This window comes from Pongo abelii, chromosome 14, assembly GCF_028885655.2.
Source record: "Pongo abelii isolate AG06213 chromosome 14, NHGRI_mPonAbe1-v2.0_pri, whole genome shotgun sequence".
Lineage (NCBI taxonomy): Eukaryota > Metazoa > Chordata > Mammalia > Primates > Hominidae > Pongo > Pongo abelii.
Genome location: NC_071999.2, coordinates 56,107,944 through 56,127,720, shown reverse-complemented (window position 1 = coordinate 56,127,720; position 19,777 = coordinate 56,107,944). Strand labels below are relative to the sequence as shown.

Here is a 19,777-nt window from a genome sequence, read left to right as displayed (position 1 = left end):
CTTTTGAGTTTCTGATTAGTCTTTCCAAAAGGAGACAATCAGATATGCACCTGTCTCAGTGAGCAGAGGAGTGACTTTGAATAGAATGGGAGGCAGGTTTGCCCTAAGCAGTTCCCAGCTTGAGTTTTCTTTAGTGATTTTGGAGGCCCAAGATATTTTCCTTTCACATTTCCCCCCTTTTATTAAAAAAAAATCTTTTGGAGAAAGCATTTTACAAGAAAATGAATCTCTGGTGTCAGGTTTCATCTGATCTCTCATGGCTAGGACAGTTTATTTCTAGATAGGTAGGTCTGGAAAGCTCATTTTTAGCAGGTTATGAAGTCTCATGTCCTCTGAAGAGAAAATAGGAAGAGAGAAAGGGAGAAAAAACAAAAACAAAGGAACAATCCTGGAAAAAAAAATCGACATAGACCACATTACTCTGAAGTCCATACATTAATAGGCAGGTATGAAAGTGGCTTATGTATGTAAATAGGTTACTGTTATTTTCTTCTGAAGTTTAAGTTCTCTGGTTTCAGTTCACAGGGTTTTAAAAAAGCACAGCTTAGTTTTCCGTGACTCCAAATTAGGAAAAATGAAAAAGAGAAGGAAAAAAATTGAAAACATTATTTTGAAGACTTGTAGCCAAAAAAAATTAGAATTTGGTCCAAACTGTAGAAAATAATAAAAATTGGAAAAAACATTAGGCAAGACTAGAATCTAACAAAAGGTGTACAATCATTTTGAAACAATTTTTTTCTCTTTCCAGTTTCCTATTGTACTAAAGACAAATCATGGTAAGACTGGTTCGCTTATTATACTTGGCCTAATTATTTGTATACAGTGCAGCAAGAATAATTAGTTTTTACATAGGCTTTTAAATTGGCTTTGATGGGACTTTGTTCCATAGGAGGAATCTCAGATAAGACTTTTCTAAAGCCAGGCCCAGCCATGGGTTGTGCCATCAAATACCCATGAGTTGGGTGAAATTTCCTCTCCTCTTGAGGTTCCAAGATAAACCTGGGGCTTCTACACCTGTCAGAAAGTGACATTCTTTACTTACCACAGGTCGCAAACCCTGTATAGGGACTGTGTACACAAAATATGAGGCCAGTTTTTCCAAGGCTTTATTGGCTCCATAAATCAAGTTTGATTCCTTAAAGGAAAGCACATCATTCCAGTCAAAGCCTTGGTAAAATAACCAGTTTCTCCAGTTGGGTCCTGTTACAAATGAAAACAGATTCTTATTGCAATTCTGCAAATAACTGTATTGCCATAAGTTAAGAATACTCACAAGTAGTTTCCAATTCTGGAGAAATCAGGTAGAGAGAAACAAATATGCTCTAAATTTTGTTCATAAGAGTACATTAAATTGTTAAAAGCTGTCAATAGCTCAAAAGAAAAGTTTTAAGACTCAGAAAAACAAAACAAAGGATCAGCAAACATATTAAGCAAAAAGTAAAAAAGATTGGTTAAGTCCATGCCGTTAATTCCTGTTCTGCTTGATACTCATGAACATTTTAGCTCTCCACGAGTCCTGAAAGTTTTTCCTCTATTCTGATGTCACAGTCTCCAAAGTTATCAGAAACCTGTATTCAAGAGCACCTGTTGGAGATTTATAGTTGATTATAAAATCACCTTCTAAAGAGGATCAAAACAAGATAACAATTGTCCATTGATGAAAAAAAAGTTTTAAGGGAGCCATAGTTAAAAGACACAATTGACAAGGAAATTAGTTACTTCCATGGCACACAATTTTAATATAACAATTATGATTATTACCGATAACGCACACTAAGTTATATCAGAATTACAGGAGTTTTCTATAATTTTGGAACACATACCAGTAATATATTTATACAAATACAGCCCAAAGAAAACCAAACACCATTTTGTATTTGACAATGCTTCCTGTATAATTTTTTATATGAAATAAGCCAAATTATGTCATTTTGGAACTTTAGTGAACCTAATGCCTTAAAGGATTAATTAGGTTAGAAAAAGACATAATTCATAATTTGATTTTGGAAAGTTGGTCAAATATAAAAGGTTTAAAACACTTGATATTACAAAATAGGATTACAGGTCATCGTAAAGTCATTTATTTAACCAAAGTGATAATTCAAGGATTTCAAAAAAGCGAAAACCTTCATTCTTTGAGAGAGGAGACTTCATTTTCTAAACAAGGAGCCCTAGTATAAACAGCATGAAGCCAATTACATTAGTTTTTTAAAATTTTGTAAACAATCTTCATTATATAATATAACTTCCATAAGTCTTTTATAACCTTTATAACCTTTATTAAGGGGTTGGTTAATGCTTCAAGAAAACCGTGTTAATCTGACACAGGGCTCCATATACTGGTTTTGCATCAATGTGCCTTTGACATTAATAATTAATTTGTAGAGAAACTGAACTTATTTTATCTTTCAAAATCAGCCCTTACAATCTTATGCACCCACCTCTTCCCCAATAGTCCCTGAGTCTTGAGGAGTTGAATAGCTTTCCTTTCTTGCCCTGTGTCTCAGGAATGCAGCTTATTTTGATTGGCATCTTCTATGGGGCCTGAAGATGAGGCTTTAATTGCTGTCAGTGTTTAAGATTTAGCAGGACTTGGTGTCCTTTTTGGACTCAGGAGTTAAAAGCTCTGTAACTCAATGTTACAAGGACTTTAAAAGCATATACAGGAAGATACATGGATGTAATGACCTTAATTTAAAAATTTTTTTAATCTCAATTTTTTTTCCTAAGCAAACCAAAACTTAATAACAATATGAAAACTTGATTATATAAAAGTTTTGGGTTTTTAAAAAATATATAGATCCTCTTATTGTGGCTTACACTGACCCTTCATGACATTGTCGGACTTTGTGATTTGTTCTGAACATCCCTCCTTTTTAAACAACCAGTTACTTTATTTTAGAGCTAAATTTACCATAGAAGATTCTTTCTTATATAAAATTATTTTTATTTAAGCTTTTTACCTAAAAAAATTACCTCTTATTTTTATTACTTTCTTTACATGTTTTTTTATTTCCTTGTTCCTTTTACCTTGTTTTATACATAACTCTTAAATAAGCTTTGAATTAGGCAAAACTTGTTCACATTTTTTTTTTTATAAAAAAGGACACACTTCTTTTTTTTTTTTTAGCAGAAATGTTTTCCTACAATATATATTTATTGGAAAACACCCAAATAATGAATTATCTATTATTTAATTTAACTTTCTATTCTAAATTATGACCAGTTTGTCTACAAGTATTTATCCCATTACATTTACCTAATTATTTTATTTTAGTTGTTTATGTAGATTATTTATGAAAACTGTGATAGTCATGATTTAAAGTTCTGAAATTGCCATTGCAAAATTATAACTAAGACAATGAAAAAAAAGATTTCACCTAATTGGCTTCATCTTTCTCATAACTTCCAAGCTAAACTTGTTCATTCCTGGGCATAAGCTGAATTAACGTTGGGAGGAACTTAGTTTATAGTTTAGCTTTGAAACAAAGGTGGTAACAGTCCTTTCCCAAAACAAACCTACTTGTTGTCTATGGACTAGGCTGCCTGAAGCCCCAGGATTAGAAGCTATGGTAATCTTACTGAATTCAAGATGCAGCTAATTTCATTAACCCATATCAATGTCTTATTTATTAAATTACACAAGCGAAGATCATTTTGATTTGGGCTGGGTTTATAGTTTTGTAACCCCTATGCCAAATTTTGACAACTTATAATATTTGGCAGGGATAAGTATGAAATTGCCTGATTAATAAATGCAAACAAAAATGTATGCTGGCAATTCTTAAGACATTTCTAATATTACTTTACCAATAATTTTAAAGCTGGCTTATTTATTAAAGATTTTACTTAAGTTACATTAACTTGAAAAAGCATTTGACTAATCTTTTCTTTTTTATTATCTAATTTAAGTGGTTTTTTTTTTTGTTTTTTTTTTTTTGAGATGGAGTCTAACTCTGTCACCCAAGCTGGAGTGCAGTGGTGGGATCTCAGTTCACTGCAACCTCTGCCTCCCGGGTTCAAGCTATTCTCCTGCCTCGGCCTCCCAAGTAGTTGGGATTACAGGTGCCTGCCACCATGCTCAGCTAATTTTTGTATTTTTGGTAGAGATGGGGTTTCACCATGTTGGCCAGGCTGGTCTCAAACTCCTGACCTCATGACCTGCTCACCTCAGCCTCCCAAAGTACTGAGATTACAAGTGTGAGCCACTGCACCTAGCCTTTTATTTTTCTTTAAGCCAATTAATTAGAGCTCTTTTATATATATTTAGTAATGAAACATTCTGTACCCAACACATAAATACATGTAAGAACGTATTAGGCCTGCTGATGGAAGTACATTTCATAGATTCATAGAGACCCCCACTTTTTTTAAACAGACATTTCTGAGTGTCTAAACTACATTCTTCCTTAAAAACCCAAGAGTGTCTTCTGTTGCAGAACTGTTTTAGTCAAAAAATAAGGTGGAAACAGAATTCATTCAACTGAGAAAAAAAAAACAACAAAAAAAACTTTGGCTCAAAAAAAAGACAGGGTCTTAGTAGAGAAAAACAAAAAATCCCCCCAAAATACAAAGGCCTTTTAAATACAAACATGCATACACACACACACACACACACACACCCCTTCGATGTTAGCCTTTTAATTCAGCTGACTTTTAGCTATTGAGCTCCTTTAACCAAAAAAAATTTTTTTAAATCTTATAACCATATTTCAGCTAGGACAAAATGCTGCTAAACTAACAATAATCACACAAATTATATGATTTCTGAGCGCTCTAAGTGTAAGCAGAAATGAACACCAGCTGGTTGTTAATGCTAACTTGAGTAGTTTAAAAAGAATTTGCAAGACAGAATCCCAAACCAGTTTTTTACCTAGTGATGGGTCTCAGCTGTAGATTGGTCTCTGCCATCCTAGAAGCAGGAAAAAAACCTTCATCTTCCCTGTTGGAAGCAAGCTCAAACTCCATAAAGGAGTGACCTCCCTTCTATCGTCATGGAAGCAGGAAAACTTACTTTCCTGTTGGAAATAAATAAAACTCCAAAATAATAATAAGAGGAGTTTTACAGCAAAATAAACTTTAGATCTCGACCTAATTTTGGGAGAACAGGGATTCTCTGGAGGGGGTGCCCTCAGACCTCAGCAAATTGTCCTACTGGTTTGAGCCATAAAGTTAGCTCATGCTGGTACCAAGCATTGATAGGAGATTTGTCAAAGGTCAGGGGCATCTCCATTCAGAATCCCCCCGTGGTTACCAAAATGTGAACCCCGAAAATTCAAGACAGATCTCAGTTAATTTAGAAAGTTTATTTTGCCAAGATTGAGGACACGCTCGTGACACAGCCTCAGGAAATCCTGACGACATGTGCTGAAGGTGGTCAGGGCACAGCTTGGTTTTATACATTGAGGGAGACATGAGACATCAATCAATATACGTAAGAAGTACATTGGTTCAGTCTGGAAAGCCGGGACAACTTGAAGCAAACGCAGGAAGACTGGAAGCAGGGAGGGAGCTTCTAGGTCACAGATGGGTGATACACAAGTGGTTACATTCTGAGTTTCTGATTAGTCTTTCCAAAGGAGGCAAATCAGATATGCACCTATCTCAGTGAGCAGAGGAGTGACTTTGAATAGAATGGGAGGCAAGTTTGTCCTAAGCAGTTCCCAGCTTTAGATTTCCTTAGTGATTTTGGGGGCCCAAGATATTTTCTTTCACACTTTTTACCAAAAAGAGGTCTCAGTCCAGACCCCAAGAGAAGGTTCTTGGATCTCACACAAGAGAGAATTCAGGACAAGTACATAGAGTGAAGTGAATGCAAGCTTCTTAAGAAAGTAAAGAAATAAAGAATGGCTACTCCATAGGCAGAGCAGCCCTTAGGGCTGCTAGTTGCCCATTTTTATGTTTATTTCTTGATGATATGCTAAACAAGGGGTGGATTATTCATGCCTCCCCTTTTTAGACCATAACTTCCTGATATTGCCATGGCATTTGTAAACTCTCATGGTGCTGGTGGGAGTGTAGCAGTGAGGATGACCAGAGGTGATTGTTGTTGCCATCTTGGTGTTGGTAGGTTTTGGTTGGCTTCTTTACTGCAAGCTGTTTTATCAGCAAGGTCTTTATGACCTGTATCTTGTGCCAACCTCCTATCTCATCCTGTGACTTAAAATGCCTTAACCTCCTGGGAATGTGGCCCAGCAGGTCTCATCATCATTTTACCCAGCCCCTATTCAAGATGGAGTTGCTCTAGTTCAGATGCCTCTGACATTTTCCCCGCTTTTTAAATAAGAAAACCCTTAATCCTAAGGGTTGCAGAGGGACGAAGATCCATCATTTTCTGTTACTTCTTTGGGCTGAATAGGGGCGATGATATTCCTGACTAACTATTAAAGTCTCTTGTGTTCAGGATAGAGAGGAGCTTAGAAAGCATAAGTATGTTGAGGGACACTCATAACTCTGAGTTCCAACAAAAGGTGATATCCGGAAAATGAATAAGTGTTTAATTTAAGAAAACATTCGGTAAGCTTATCCTGCATTTTTTTTTTTTTTTTTTTTTTTTTTGAGATGGAGTCTCTGTCTGTCACCAAACTGGAGTGCAGTGGCGTGATCCTGGCTCACTGCAACCTCTGACTCCCCAGTTCAAGTGATTCTCCTGCCTCAGCCTCCTAAGTAGCTAGGGTTACACCACCATGTCCAGCTAGTTTTTGTATTTTTGTAGAGCTGGGGTTTCACGATATTGGCCAGGATGGTCTCAATCTCCTGACCTCGTGATCTGCCCACCTCGGCCTCCCATAGTGCTGGGATTACAGGCTTGAGCCACCGCGCCCGGCTGCTTATCCTGCATTTCTACACAAAGAGTACAACAATATATTCCATAACAGTAAAGCAAAATAAGCAAAATTATCTCAAGTTAACTAAATTAGAAGGCTTTCCATGAACTGGGCAACTATTGGAACCAAACTGATATGGGGTTGCTAGATGATTCCAATACATGCTCAGGATTAGAATACTGATCCAGATTTTTATATTACCTGTCCCTCTTGTTTCTTCTAAGCAGCAGCCAGAGATCACTGGTTGCTTCATAGGAATAAGCAGGGTTAGTCTAAATTGCAGGAAAAAACTCAAAAATAACTGATGAGACTAAAGTTTAATAACAAATGTACCATAGTTCTTGAAACATAATTTTTCTCTCTCTAGTTTCCCATTTTTCACTAAAGACAAATCATGGTAAGACTGATTTGGTTTATTATACTTGGCCTGATTATTTGTATAAAGTGCAGCAAGAATAATCATTTTTCACATAAGCTCTTTTTAAATTGGCTTTGATGGAACTCTGTTCCATAGAAGGAATCTTAGATAAGACTTTTTTAGAGCCGAGCCATGGATTTGTACCCTCAAGTACCTATGAGTTGAGTAAATTCCTCTCCTCTTGAGGTTCCCAGATAACTAGGGGCTCCTAGGCCTTTTCCCAGATAACTTGGTGGGGTCCTAGGCCTGTTAGAAAGTGACATTCTTTACTTACCACAGGTCAGGAAACCTGTACAGGGACTGTGTAGACAAGGTGTGAGGCCAGTTTTCCCAAGGGGCTTTTATTGGCTCTATAAGTCAAGTTTAATTCCTTAAAGGAAAACACACCATTCCAGTCAAAGCCTTGGTAAAAATAACCAGTTTTTCCAATTGTGTCCTGTTGCAAAAGAAACAGATTCTTATTGCACTACGTTGCCTTAAGTTAAGATACTCACAAATAGTTTCCAAATTCCAGAGGAATCAGGTAGAGAGAAACAAATATGCTCCAAATTTTGTTCACAGGAGTATAATTTACTTAATTGTCAAAAGCTGCAAATAGCTTAAGTTTCCTTGACTTTGAAAAACAGAACAAAGGATCAGCACCGTTTTAAGCAAAAAGTCAAAAAAGATTACTACAATGTTTAATTTACAGAAAAACTGAATGCTCCTTTAGCTTTAGCTAATATGTTCACACATGGAATCTCTTTTACAATTAATTGTTCACGAACCTTCTACAACTTGTTCAAACCTTCGGCTTTATCCTAACTCAAAACAACACTTTAACCCTTTGATCTAGGCAAAAAAATTCACATTTCCTTGACTTTTTATATATATATATATTTTTTTTTTACCAAAAATACATTTCACTTTCCTTACATGCCTTACCCATAGAACTGTTTCTTTAGTAGCCTTAACTACATGTTACAATGTTAACTCTTAGCAACTTTTACTTTTGGTGAAAACCTTGGTAAGTTCAGGGTTTTAATTATGTACTAGTGTGGAGCCTAGGACCCAGTCAGAAGTGCAGATAAGGTCTGATTCTTTCCATTGTCTAACTCCATGTGTCCTGGGCCTTACCAAGCTGTACATTTAAGTGTCATAGTGGCGTTTTTTTGAAGCATTTAGGAGGCCTAATCACCTTTAAATTGTACATTTCTTGCATAAATTCCCTTTATAAATTCTTTTACAATGTACACAGACCATCTACAACCTGCTTGGACTTTCTGACTTGTCCTAAACATCCCTCTTTTTAAACAACCAGTCATTTTACTTTAGGACAAGAATTTACCATACAAAATCCTTTCTTACATAAAATCTCTTTTCTTTATAACCTTCTTTGGATAGATAGGGGGCATGCTAATTTCACATGTCCCCAGGCCTTATCTAGAATCTAATGCTCCAAAATAAATTGAACAATTTTCAAAAGTCAAAGAAGCAGTTTATGACCTTAAAGCATTTAGCAAACTTAATATCTGACCTTCATAATTTAGACCAAATGTCTTTGTTTTACCAATAATCTTTAAAGCTGTTTTTGTTTCCCAAAGATTACTAAAGTCATGTGAACTAAAAAGCATTACACTTTTTACTTTTCTGACAAAATATTTTATTTAAGCACTTATTTTAAACCAATTAATCAAAGCTCTTTCATATCACACACACAACACATATAAATACACAGACATTCAGCAGGTAAAGGACTCATTCCATAAGCCAGGAATTGAACCCTGAACCCGGGCTGTCATTGTGAAAAGAGAAAGCAAGGCCACATGGTTCCCAAGGACATAGAAGACAGGAGGGAAACCCCATCCAGTTTTTTTTTTTTTCACGCAACTGCAGCAAAATTTATAACTGACCAGTTTGCTAGGCCATCTTGAACAGTAGGCTTATGGGTTCTAAGGCCATGTTCTATCCTAAGGTACCCCTCTTTATGACAGAACAATACAGAAAGACACACAAAGCACACCAGATTCACTACAGGTTAAGACTAGGCTCACAAATCCTTTTTTCTATTAACCAAAACTTTACAGAGGAGATAAACAATGATTTTTGTCATGCGTTCAACTGGTTTGCACAGAGAAAGAAAGGAAAGGGAAGGGAGAAAAGCATTGTCTGTGGCAGGGTGGGGAAGGCGAGGCACTCAGAGAAGCCAGAGAAAGACATGCCCATTGCGGCCGACACTGAATCAAAATTTCAGGTGATCCCTTGTCAGTCATGAAGGGATCTTCAGGTGGTCCCTTGTCGGTCATGAAGGGATCTTTTCCAGCCATCCCATCAGCTCTCAAGTTTCCTTTTTTAGGGAGGAAAAAGCCCCCTAAGTCCCATGATCCTGTACATGCCTAATTCTGTCACCCCCAGCTACCAGCATGAGGTATTAATAGCTCCTCACACTTGAGGGCATTAGCTGCGGGGGTTTGCCTGCAGACCCTGACCCAAATGACAGATGAATAAAACGTACACTGACACACAGATATTCTGTTTTGCCAGCTGAGTGTCCGACTGCCTACACACCAAAAGAGGTTTGTCACTGCGGCCGGCCCTGAGCAGCTCACACTCCAGGCATTTATTTGGTATACAATTAACAACAGAAGCTTTGAGTAAAGACACTTGCGGATAATTAACATGGTTAAGAGAGTAGTTCTAGGAACGATTAAAGCTCAGGTACCTCAGTCTAAAGTAAATACCATTAGGGGGTAATATCCCTGGTCGACATCCACCTGAGAGGGTCATCTAGCTCAAAGGTTAGTTAATGGAGGTAGGGTAAACAGACTTAACTGGGGAAGCCTCTGTTGTCCCTAGTATTTACTCTATGACCTAATGCTCCAAAGTAAGAACCGGCTGCCTTCAGTCTCTTCAATTATTACAAGCTATGTAACCTTTCGGCCTTCCAAAAGGTTTGTGACTATTTCCTATAACTTTCCCTAATATTTCCCTTTAATATTTCTTCCACCATCCTGAGTGAATCCCAACATCAGCAAAGAGTGCAAGGCAGATTAATCCAAAGAGAATAGCAGTTAACATCCCATAGTGCCAAATCTGTTCTTAGCCGAGAGGGACTTTACTGAGAGGGGCCTCTAACCCCCTAAATCTTAGGAAGGACTCTAACCTTCCTATACTGAGTCTCAAACCCAAGTTCAGTCAAGCGTCCTTGCCTTTTACTGAGTGGGGCCTTTAGCCCACTCTGTCTTAGGAGAGACTTTAACTCCCCTAAGTTGGGCCTGTAACCCAATCCCACCCTTTACCCAGGTATATGCACCCCACTTACCCAAAGTTGGCCCATCAGTGCTGCTGTCTATTTCCTTGAGGTTGGGGTTCTCCTCAGTGTCGTCCCTTGCATGGTTCAACAGAAAGATATTACCCGAATGCAGTCTCAATCCAGACCCCAAGAGAAGGTTCTTGGATCTCGCACAAGAGAGAATTCAGGACAAGTCCATAGAGTAAAGTGAATGCAAGCTTCTTAAGAAAGTAAAGAAATAAAGAATGGCTACTCCATAGGCAGAGCAGCCCCGAGGGCTGCTAGTTGCCCATTTTTATGTTTATTTCTTGATGATATGCTAAACAAGGGGTGGATTATTCATGCCTCCCCTTTTTAGACCATAACTTCCTGATATTGCCATGGCATTTGTAAACTCTTATGGTGCTGGTGGGAGTGTAGCAGTGAGGACGACCAGAGGTGATTGTTGTTGCCATCTTGGTGTTGGTAGGTTTTAGCTGGCTTCTTTACTGCAAGCTGTTTTATCAGCAAGGTCTTTATGACCTGTATCTTGTGCCAACCTCCTATCTCATCCTGTGACTTAGAATGACTAACTGTCTGGGAATGCAGCCCATTAGGTCTCAGCCTCATTTTACCTAGCCCCTATTCAAGATGGAGTTGCTCTGGTTCATACACCTCTGACAGGTACCTAGAATGAGTGGAATAATACAGCATTTGTTCTTTTGTGCCTGGCTTATCTCACTTAGTGTAATGTTTTCAATACGTATAGTTTTTTAAAAATGTAAATTTTATACCACATTGTCTTACAGGCATATAAATTGTTTAAACTATTAATATATTTCAAAATTTGAGGAAGTAGTATATTGGACACCCAAGACCCCCACCACCTAGATTTCATGGAAGGTAACACTTTGTAGTGTTTGCCTCATAATTATTTTCATAAAGTTTTCAGAGTCAGGTTCCACTGACTAATAAGCCAGTTTTCCTTGTGGTTCACACACAGAGAAGCAGGGTAGTAGAGAGGATAATAAGAGACCCTGAGCTGCCTGCCTGAACTCAAATCCAGCTTCCCTACTAGCTGTGTGGCTATGGACGAGTTACACAATCTTTCTGTGAATCCACTTCTCTTCTGAAAAATAGGGATGGTCATACTAATGTCTACCTCCTTGTTACTATCATCAGGATTGAGTGAGTCAGTAAATTGCCTAGACTGAGGCTGATTGTTATTCCTTCTTGGTTGTTATTCCTTCAAGACATGGCTACTTCTCTGTGGCCCTTTCCATTTCTTCCCCCTTGTCTCGTATTTTTTTATTTTTATTTTTTTAAGACACAGTCTTGCTCTGTGGTCCAGGCTGGAGTACAGTGGTGCGATCACAGCTCGCTGTAGCCTTGTCCTCCCTGGTTCAAGTGATCCTCCTGCCTGAGCTTCCTGAGTAGCTGGGACTATAGGCGCCTGTCACCACACCCAGCTCTTTTTGTATTTCTTTTCTGTAGAGAAGGGTTTCATCATGTTACACAGGCTAGTCTTGAACTCCTTGGCTCAAAGAATCCACCTGCCTTGGCATCCCAGAGTGCTGGGATTATAGGTGTGAGCCACTGCACCAGGCCCTTCTCTCATCTTTTAAAATTCCTCAGACACCTGGCCCTTGACCACTATTGAATTCTTCATTTGTCAGAAATAATCAGGTGTGGCATTGGCCTTGGTCCATCAAAAAGAACTGGCAACCATCTCCCCCAGTCTTGGGCAGGAACCCCCCTTGGTAATTCACTCCCATCGTCCCTGGCCCTCAGCCCTTGGGTAGCCACTTCCCAGCCCAGGACAACGCTGGCAGCCCTTTCAGAAGTTATTTTGGACCTGGTGAGGGGCTTCCTTTTTGTCTGGCAGCTTCCATTTGTAAATACATCACTGTTTGCAAATAAAGCATCACAGAACCCTGGGTGCATGTGGACCATTTAACAAATGGAGCCGAAGGTAATGCTTTTTAAATTTGTAGGTAAATTCTGGAGTGTTTTAACTTCAAGGAAATAATTTTAATATGCCCTCTCGCATCTCTATCTCATCCCCAGCTCATTAAAGATGGAGTTTTGCCTGAATGTAATTAATTTTAAATGTTATTCTTAATAGAATAGGTGCTTTATAAGCCAATTAAATGGCAGTCAACAGATTAGAGGGAAATGCTTATTTTACTTCAATGTCAAAACAAATACATCTCAATGCATTTCATTGGCACTGCTCTTCATATAAAATGCTAATTATAAATTATTTCATATTAAAGACAAAAACTAAGGCAAGTGGCACCAGTTTTGGCATATGGTAGGTGCTCAATGCATATTGAACAAAATAGTGGCAATGCCTTTGCCACAACTTTTAAGATGTGAATATACATCCACCCGGCCACACACGTAGGCACACAGGCACATGAAATTTGCATGCATTCGCTAATTCTGACAGGCTTCCTCTCCATCTTAGTGCACTTGTTATTGTAATGGCGTGGATTGTCCTTGCTTTGCTATTCACACGGAGCAGGACCAGGGCTGATCCTGCGGACGTGCTGCCCCCTGGTGGAATTGAGGAGATTTGCATGGTCAGGCAAATGAAAAACAGTCACCATATTAAGAGGTCAGTTAGCTGTCGTCACAGCATTTATTTAATGACCTGATAGATGAAGAGAAAACTGTGAAGGAGACAGAGAAGGAACAGTCCAAGGAAAACCCTCACAGAGCCCAGGGCAGTGATGAGCACAGAGTAGCTCCCAGCAAATATTTGCTGATTGATTAAAAGGATAAGCCTAGGTGCTGTAGATGTTGATTCATAGACACTGGCGGGTGGAGCTTGGTGCTGGCATCCACAGTGACCTGAGTGATTCTTCACAAGCACTGAGAATCCTGCTGAGTCTTGAATTTTTTAAATATTCACTTGCAACAATTGATTAATCCACCCAGCACGGTTAGAGAGGTGTGCGGCTTCTCTCCATCAGCTTTTTGAGTTACAGCATTGAAAGGGCCAGCCATTTTCCACTCAAAGGGAGTTTAAAAGTGTAGGGATAAAATATACATTCTCGACAAGTACAATCTATGCCCTAAAAACCTCAACTGAACCAGGCATCAATATTTGATGCGAAGTAGCAGTTTCACTCAAGTTCCTTCCAAGAAGAAGAAAATAACATGCTTTGCTGAAAGGGGCAAACCAGGGAGCTGAGAATTTAGTGGGAAGATAATGCAATTATAGGTCAGGATAGACAGGTTTGCCAATCTTCCTGCAAACCTTGAAAGATTTACGACCTCTAGCTATACCTGTTCCTAATTTACTTGTCACAAATAAGACTGGCACCTTTGCCCAGCAGAGAGGCTGTTAATGAATGGAGAGGCAAGGCAGGCTGCTAGCAGGTACTGTACCTTTAGAGCTCTGAAACGATCTTTAGGCCCTTTTTCCAGCTAAGACTTGAGAAGAAAAACACTAGTAAACCTTACATAGAGGGCTTGCCTACAGAGTAAATGTAACAAGTTTCTTTGGAGTGTGACCAAAAGGAAAAAAAAAGTCGTTTAACCCTCAGAAAAAATAAAGGAAGACCCTGCATTAATGCCACTCTGTGTGTTATGGGGACAATGAGGTTTAATTTAAGAATTAGGGTTTGTATGAAGGAACAAGAGCTGGGGGAGCGAAACCACCTGAAAGGTCATGGAAGCAGCTGGAAGCTCAGACTGAATACCTAAGTGGGTGGTTCTCTAACATTTGCCAGGAAACTACTGCGAAAATTTTCAAGAAACTCTGGAAAACCTCCTACCAAACCTGGTGCTGGACAAGAAGCCTAGAAGCCACTGTGAACCTTGAGTCTGCTGTGGCCCCCATGACCTGAGGAGAATTGCCTCTCTTCACTCTCTTCCAAAGCTTAGGCAAGTTTCTCTCATTGGAAAATTGAACTCAACCTGTAAAAGGCAGGAGATTCCAGGAAAGGAAGATTCAGTGAGAAGCAGATGAAAGTGATGCAAAGCTGACAACTAACAACGTAGCACAACCTGAAAGCACCTAAATTCCCACATTTACCTCCTCATTATGTAACCGCCCAATGGATTCACCTTGTCCGCAGCCTAGTCAGAGCCGATTTATCAAGACAGGGGAATTGCAATAGAGAAATAGTAATTCACACAGAGCTGGCTGTGCAGGAGACCTGAGTTTTATTATTACTCAAATCAGTCTCCCTGGAAACTTGGGGATCAGGGTTTTTAAGGATAATTTGGTGGGTCGGCCAGTGAATCTGGAGTGCTGATTGGTTGGCCCGGGGATGAAATTGTAGGGAGTTGAAGCTGTTCTCTTATGCTGAGTCAGTTCCTGGGTGGGGCCACAGAACTGGTTGGCAGGTTCAGGTGGGGTTATTCAGTTGTTAGAAATGCAAAAACTGGAAAAGACATCTCAAAAGGTGGATCCTAGGTTCACAATAGTGATGTTACCTTCAAGAGTAAGTGGGGAAGTTGCAAATCTTATAACCTCCGGAATAATGGCTGGTAATATTTAGAATTCCAGCCCCTCTTATTCTAACTTGGTGGCTGGTAGCTTTTCATTTGTTTTACAGGGACAGTTTAGCTTTCAACTATAAACTAAATTCCTTCCCAAGGCTAGTTCAGACTACGCCCAGGAATGAACAAGGACTGTTTAGAGGTTAGAAGCAAGATGGGGTCAGTTAAGTCTGATATCTTTCACTGTCATAATTTTCTCAGTTATAATTTTGCAAAGGTGGTTTCCATTATGTGGAACAAATTATTCATCCATGCACTCAATAAATAGTAAGGACTTGTGGTGTGTCAGGAATTGGGTTAGGTGATAGAGGCAGATTTAACTATGTATAAGAATTTATTCCTGCCCCGTGTGAGCTGACACTGAACTAAAAGCAAGAAATGGTTTGAATACACAAACCGTGATGATGCACAGGCATTTTTAGGGCTGTTCACAAATATTCTGGCTCTCCTCCAGGCACATGCTAAGATTGTACTTCCCCACCTGCTTTGAAATTTGAAGAGACCATATGACTTGCTTTGGTCCAGAAAGTGTGAGCAGAAGTGATGTGTGTAATTTGCATTTGGAAGGTTTAGGAATGATCCATGATTCACCATGCTGTCTTCCACCTGCCATGATCAATCTGTTGAGATGAAGCTTGGGTCAGCCTTAGTCTCAAGAGGCTAAGCAGAGCCCCCAGCTGACCTGCAATAGATATGCAATATGATTGAGAAAGAAATCTGCGTAACAAACCAATAAGAGTTTGGAGTTATTTGTTGTCACAGCAAAAGTAGCCCATCCTGACTGACCTGTAACAAGAGTGAGAACCACGAGCAGTGCTAGGGTCCCTGGGGGAGGGGAGGAACTTTTTCCAGATTGCCTTGTACATTGGTTAGTCATTCACCACCTGTGGCTTTGGCTTAGCTTGCTCTCTGGAGAAGATCAAAGAAAACAGATTAGCTAGGGAGATACAGCAGTGGGCAAAACAGACCACAAGTATCAATCCATCTTTCTAATGCTATCAGAACATCTCCTTTCTCCCCCATTGTTTTCAGCATGCACTGCCCCCGCCTCTTGGTTTGACTTTAGATGACGGTGAAGTGTTCACCACAAGATTGGTGAGGATAGAATAACAGTGGGTGTTTTAAAAATTGTTTCTGACATGATAATCAGAAACAAGAACAGAACTGAAGAAAAGAAATAATCAGAATAGAGATCCACAAGGCCCTAAGGATTTACCATCCAATTTTAAGACTGGTCACAGGTTTTTTCAGGGGAATTGATAAGGCTCTAGCTTGGTGTATCAGTCAAATCTACTTGTAGTGGGCAGGAATTCAAGCACAAAACAGCTGAGCTAGCACTTTATAACAAGATGACAATTTAAAAAATTTTTTTAAACTTATAAATGCTTTCTTTTCTTTTTCTTTCTTTTCCTTTTTTTCTTTTTTTCGTTTTGGAACAGTTCTTGCTCTGTCGCCCAGGCTGGAGTGCAGTGGCGCAATCTTGGTTCACTGCAACCTCCGCCTCCTGAGTTCAAGCAATTCTCTTGCTTCAGCCTCCTGAGTAGCTGGGATTACAGGCGTGCACCATGATACCTGGCTAGTTTTTGTATTTTTGGTAGAGACAGGGTTTCACCATGTTGGCCAGGGTGGTTTCAAACTCCTGACCTCAAGTGATCCACCTGCCTCGGCCTCCCAAAATGCTGGGATTACAGGCGTGAGCCACTGTGCCCAGCCCAATGCTTTCTTTTCTAATCATATATTCTGGTCATATATATTTCTGATATATATTCTTTATATATGTAAATATATATTTTCAGCATTTACATTATACCGTATTTACTATTTATATATTTTCAACCTTCCTTTTTCTCTTAATATACTAAAAATATTTGTGTATTTAAATATTCTTTTTCTACATGACTTCAAAACAACACATTTGTGTACTTAAAAACAATACATGAAATATTTATTATACAGACACATAAAAGGGAATGTATTGTATTACTGTTTTACATTGGACTTTTTCCACTTATTACATTGTGAATATCTTTTTACATTATTAATTATTACTCTAATACATCATTTTTAGTAACTGCTGTTACTAAATTACACTCCATTATACGAGTGTAATTTATTTACTAATTCTCAGCTGTAGAAAATTTATGAGGCCAGATGCAGTGGCTCATGCCTGTAATTCCAGCACTTTGGGAGGCTGAGGCGGGTGGATCACAAGGTCAGGAGTTTGAGACCAGCCTGGCCAACATGGTGAAACCCCATCTCTACTAAAAATACAAAAAAATTAGCCAGGCATGGTGGCACTTGCCTGTAATCCCAGCTACTCGGGAGCCTGAGGCAGGAGAATCGCTTGAACCCGGGAGGTGGAGGTTGCAGTGAGCTGAGACCGTGCCACTGCACTCCAGCCTGGGCAGCAGAGTGAGACTCAGTCTCAAAAAAAAAAAAATTTTTTTTTCAGGCTAGAGTACTAGAAGTGGAATAGCCAAATCAAAGTGAATGCACCATTTTAAGGATTTTGATATGTATTTCCAAAATACCCCATACAAAAGTTATTCCAATAGATGCTGTCATTAATAGCATATTAGAGTAACTTTTCCCTGAAACTTTCCCCACCCTTGCAACCCCGGGTATCATTTTTCTCAAAGTCTGGTCTAACAAGTATTGAATGTGGTTTTATTTTAATTTAAATGTCTTTGGTCGCCAGTGAGGTGTGCAGTTTGGAATCATTCCACACTTCCCACGGCACTGTTCTAGGTCTCTGGGCTCTGATCTGCTTGGTGAATCCTTCGCAGTGTTCCTCAGGACAGCTCCGCGCCCTTCTGAGTGCAGGAGGGCAACTCTATCCTGCTTTCAACCCTGGGCTCAGCTACCAACCACTACAGCTTGTGTGGCTGGAGAAGCCTTAAAACCCAACCACCAGGGGGCAGAAGAGGGCAGGGTTTATTATGATGGGCATTTATTTGTTTATTGAGATGGAGACCCGCTCAGTTGCTCAGACTGGAGTGCAGTGGCGTGATCTCAGCTCACTGCAACCTCTGCCTCCCAGGTTCAAGAGATTCTCCTGCCTCAGCCTCTTGAGTAGCTGGGATTACAGGCACGTGTCACCACGCCTGGCTAATTTTTGTATTTTTAGTAGAGACAGGGTTTCACCATGTTGGCCAGGCTGGTCTTGAACTCCTGACCTCAAGTGATGAGCCTTCCCTTCCAACTTTCTCCAATCCAGCCTCTCACTACTCATCTCCAAGCTTGGCTTAGCCAGGTTACCCTACCTCCCACTGTCAGATGTGCCCATTCTGCCTGATGGGCAGCAATGTACACGATGCTCCCAAATTAGGGCCATGCCTTGTAAAGGAGGATATAGTCCTGCCACCAGCCCTTTGTATACTCAAGCACCAGAACATTTTCAGTCTTGTAAACCTCAGAGGATCTAATGTTTGCTTACAGGGACTTTTTTTTTTTTTTTTTAGAGGTTTCCAAGCATGTTAAAGTAAGAAGGGATGGTGTAGAGATGTGTTATTCTGTTTTTGGTCTTCATACGTGGAGGCCCGAGCCCAGGGAGATTTGGAGCTGCTCTTTCCCCAGGGAACTGTGCTTCATCTGTCAAAGATCTAAAGCACAGGGCCTTGCTGTCTGAGCCAGGGAAGCTGGTCTCCAGGGAAAATTCTTTCCTCAGAATTCATAGTGCAACCAGAAAGCTAAATGTTCCAATACACTGTGCAAATGGACTTGGACTTCGTGACATGGGATACACGTTGTCGAACTTTGTAATCTTACCCTTCATTCAATATTCAACACATTTATTTGATCTCTTCCTTTTCTCAGCGTCCCCTTCTTCTGCGCTCTTCCTTCGTTCCCCACCACCCCCACCTCCCTGCCTCTGGGAAGGACTGACTCAGAGTCACCTTCCTGTCAGGGGAGTGGTCAAGGGGATTTCTAGATGTGCAATTAGGGACCAAGGTGCTGATTGTTTTCTTTGACTCGGGACTCTAGATGAAGTACAGTTGCAGGCTGGTGGGATTAAAGGAGCCATGACCTTGAGAGGTGTGTGCCACAGACTATCCCCGGTTACACCATGATATGAGACAACGTCCCCAACTCTAGGGAGGAAAATGATGGGGTGCTCACCTGAATCCATGCCTGAAAGGGACAGGATGCCTGGTCAAATGCCCCGTAAGCAGGTGTGCTAGTCACGATAGGGGGAACCAATGAACATCTTAGGGAAACTTAGCACTCTTCAGGATAGTGGGTGAAACTAGCAGTTTCTAGCTGATTATTATTAAGGATGGTCCATTTGAGCCTGTGATCTCTACAGATATTGCGGGATGAAAGGCCCCTTGAATTATAATTGGATTCCAAATATTTGCCTGGAATAATAGCTTGGCAACTATATGCTGGGAACTGTGAAGTAGAAGTAGTAGTAATCAGATTTTTATATTCCTATAAGTAATAATTACTATGATTGAACAAATATGCATATTAAGTGCTCTGTATTATCTCATTTATTTTTGTTGTTTTTTAATTGTATGTATTTAAGGTATATGACATGATCTTTTGATATACAAAGTGATGTGGTTACTACAGTGAAGCAAATTAACATATCTATCATCCCACATGGTTATCCATCTCCCTCCTTTTTTTACAAGAACACCTAAAACCTATTTTGGCAGAAATCTCAAATACAACACATTATTATTTGATGTACTCCTCATGCTGTACGTTAGAGTCCTAGACTTGTTCAACCTACATATCTGCACATTGCAGCATTACTCACAA

General features: G+C 39.6%; 1 protein-coding gene and 1 long non-coding RNA gene across 2 annotated transcripts in view; one reads left to right on the top strand and one right to left on the bottom strand.

Moving 5' to 3' along the window:
* Positions 1 to 263: 263 nt before the first annotated feature.
* LOC129049678 (uncharacterized) lies at positions 264 to 10,970 on the bottom strand. Its single transcript, XR_008512928.2, has 3 exons — positions 10,547 to 10,970; positions 1,043 to 1,200; positions 264 to 388 (listed from the first exon to the last, which is right to left on the bottom strand). It is a non-coding gene; the product is annotated as an uncharacterized LOC129049678 (long non-coding RNA).
* A 143-nt stretch (positions 10,971 to 11,113) lies between these two features.
* C14H13orf42 (chromosome 14 C13orf42 homolog) overlaps positions 11,114 to 19,777 on the top strand; it is a 41,797-nt gene continuing 33,133 nt past the window's right edge. Inside the window, exon 1 of the mRNA XM_024231066.3 lies at positions 11,114 to 11,179. The gene's annotated coding sequence lies outside the window, so the exon portion shown is untranslated. The remainder of the gene's footprint in view (positions 11,180 to 19,777) is intronic.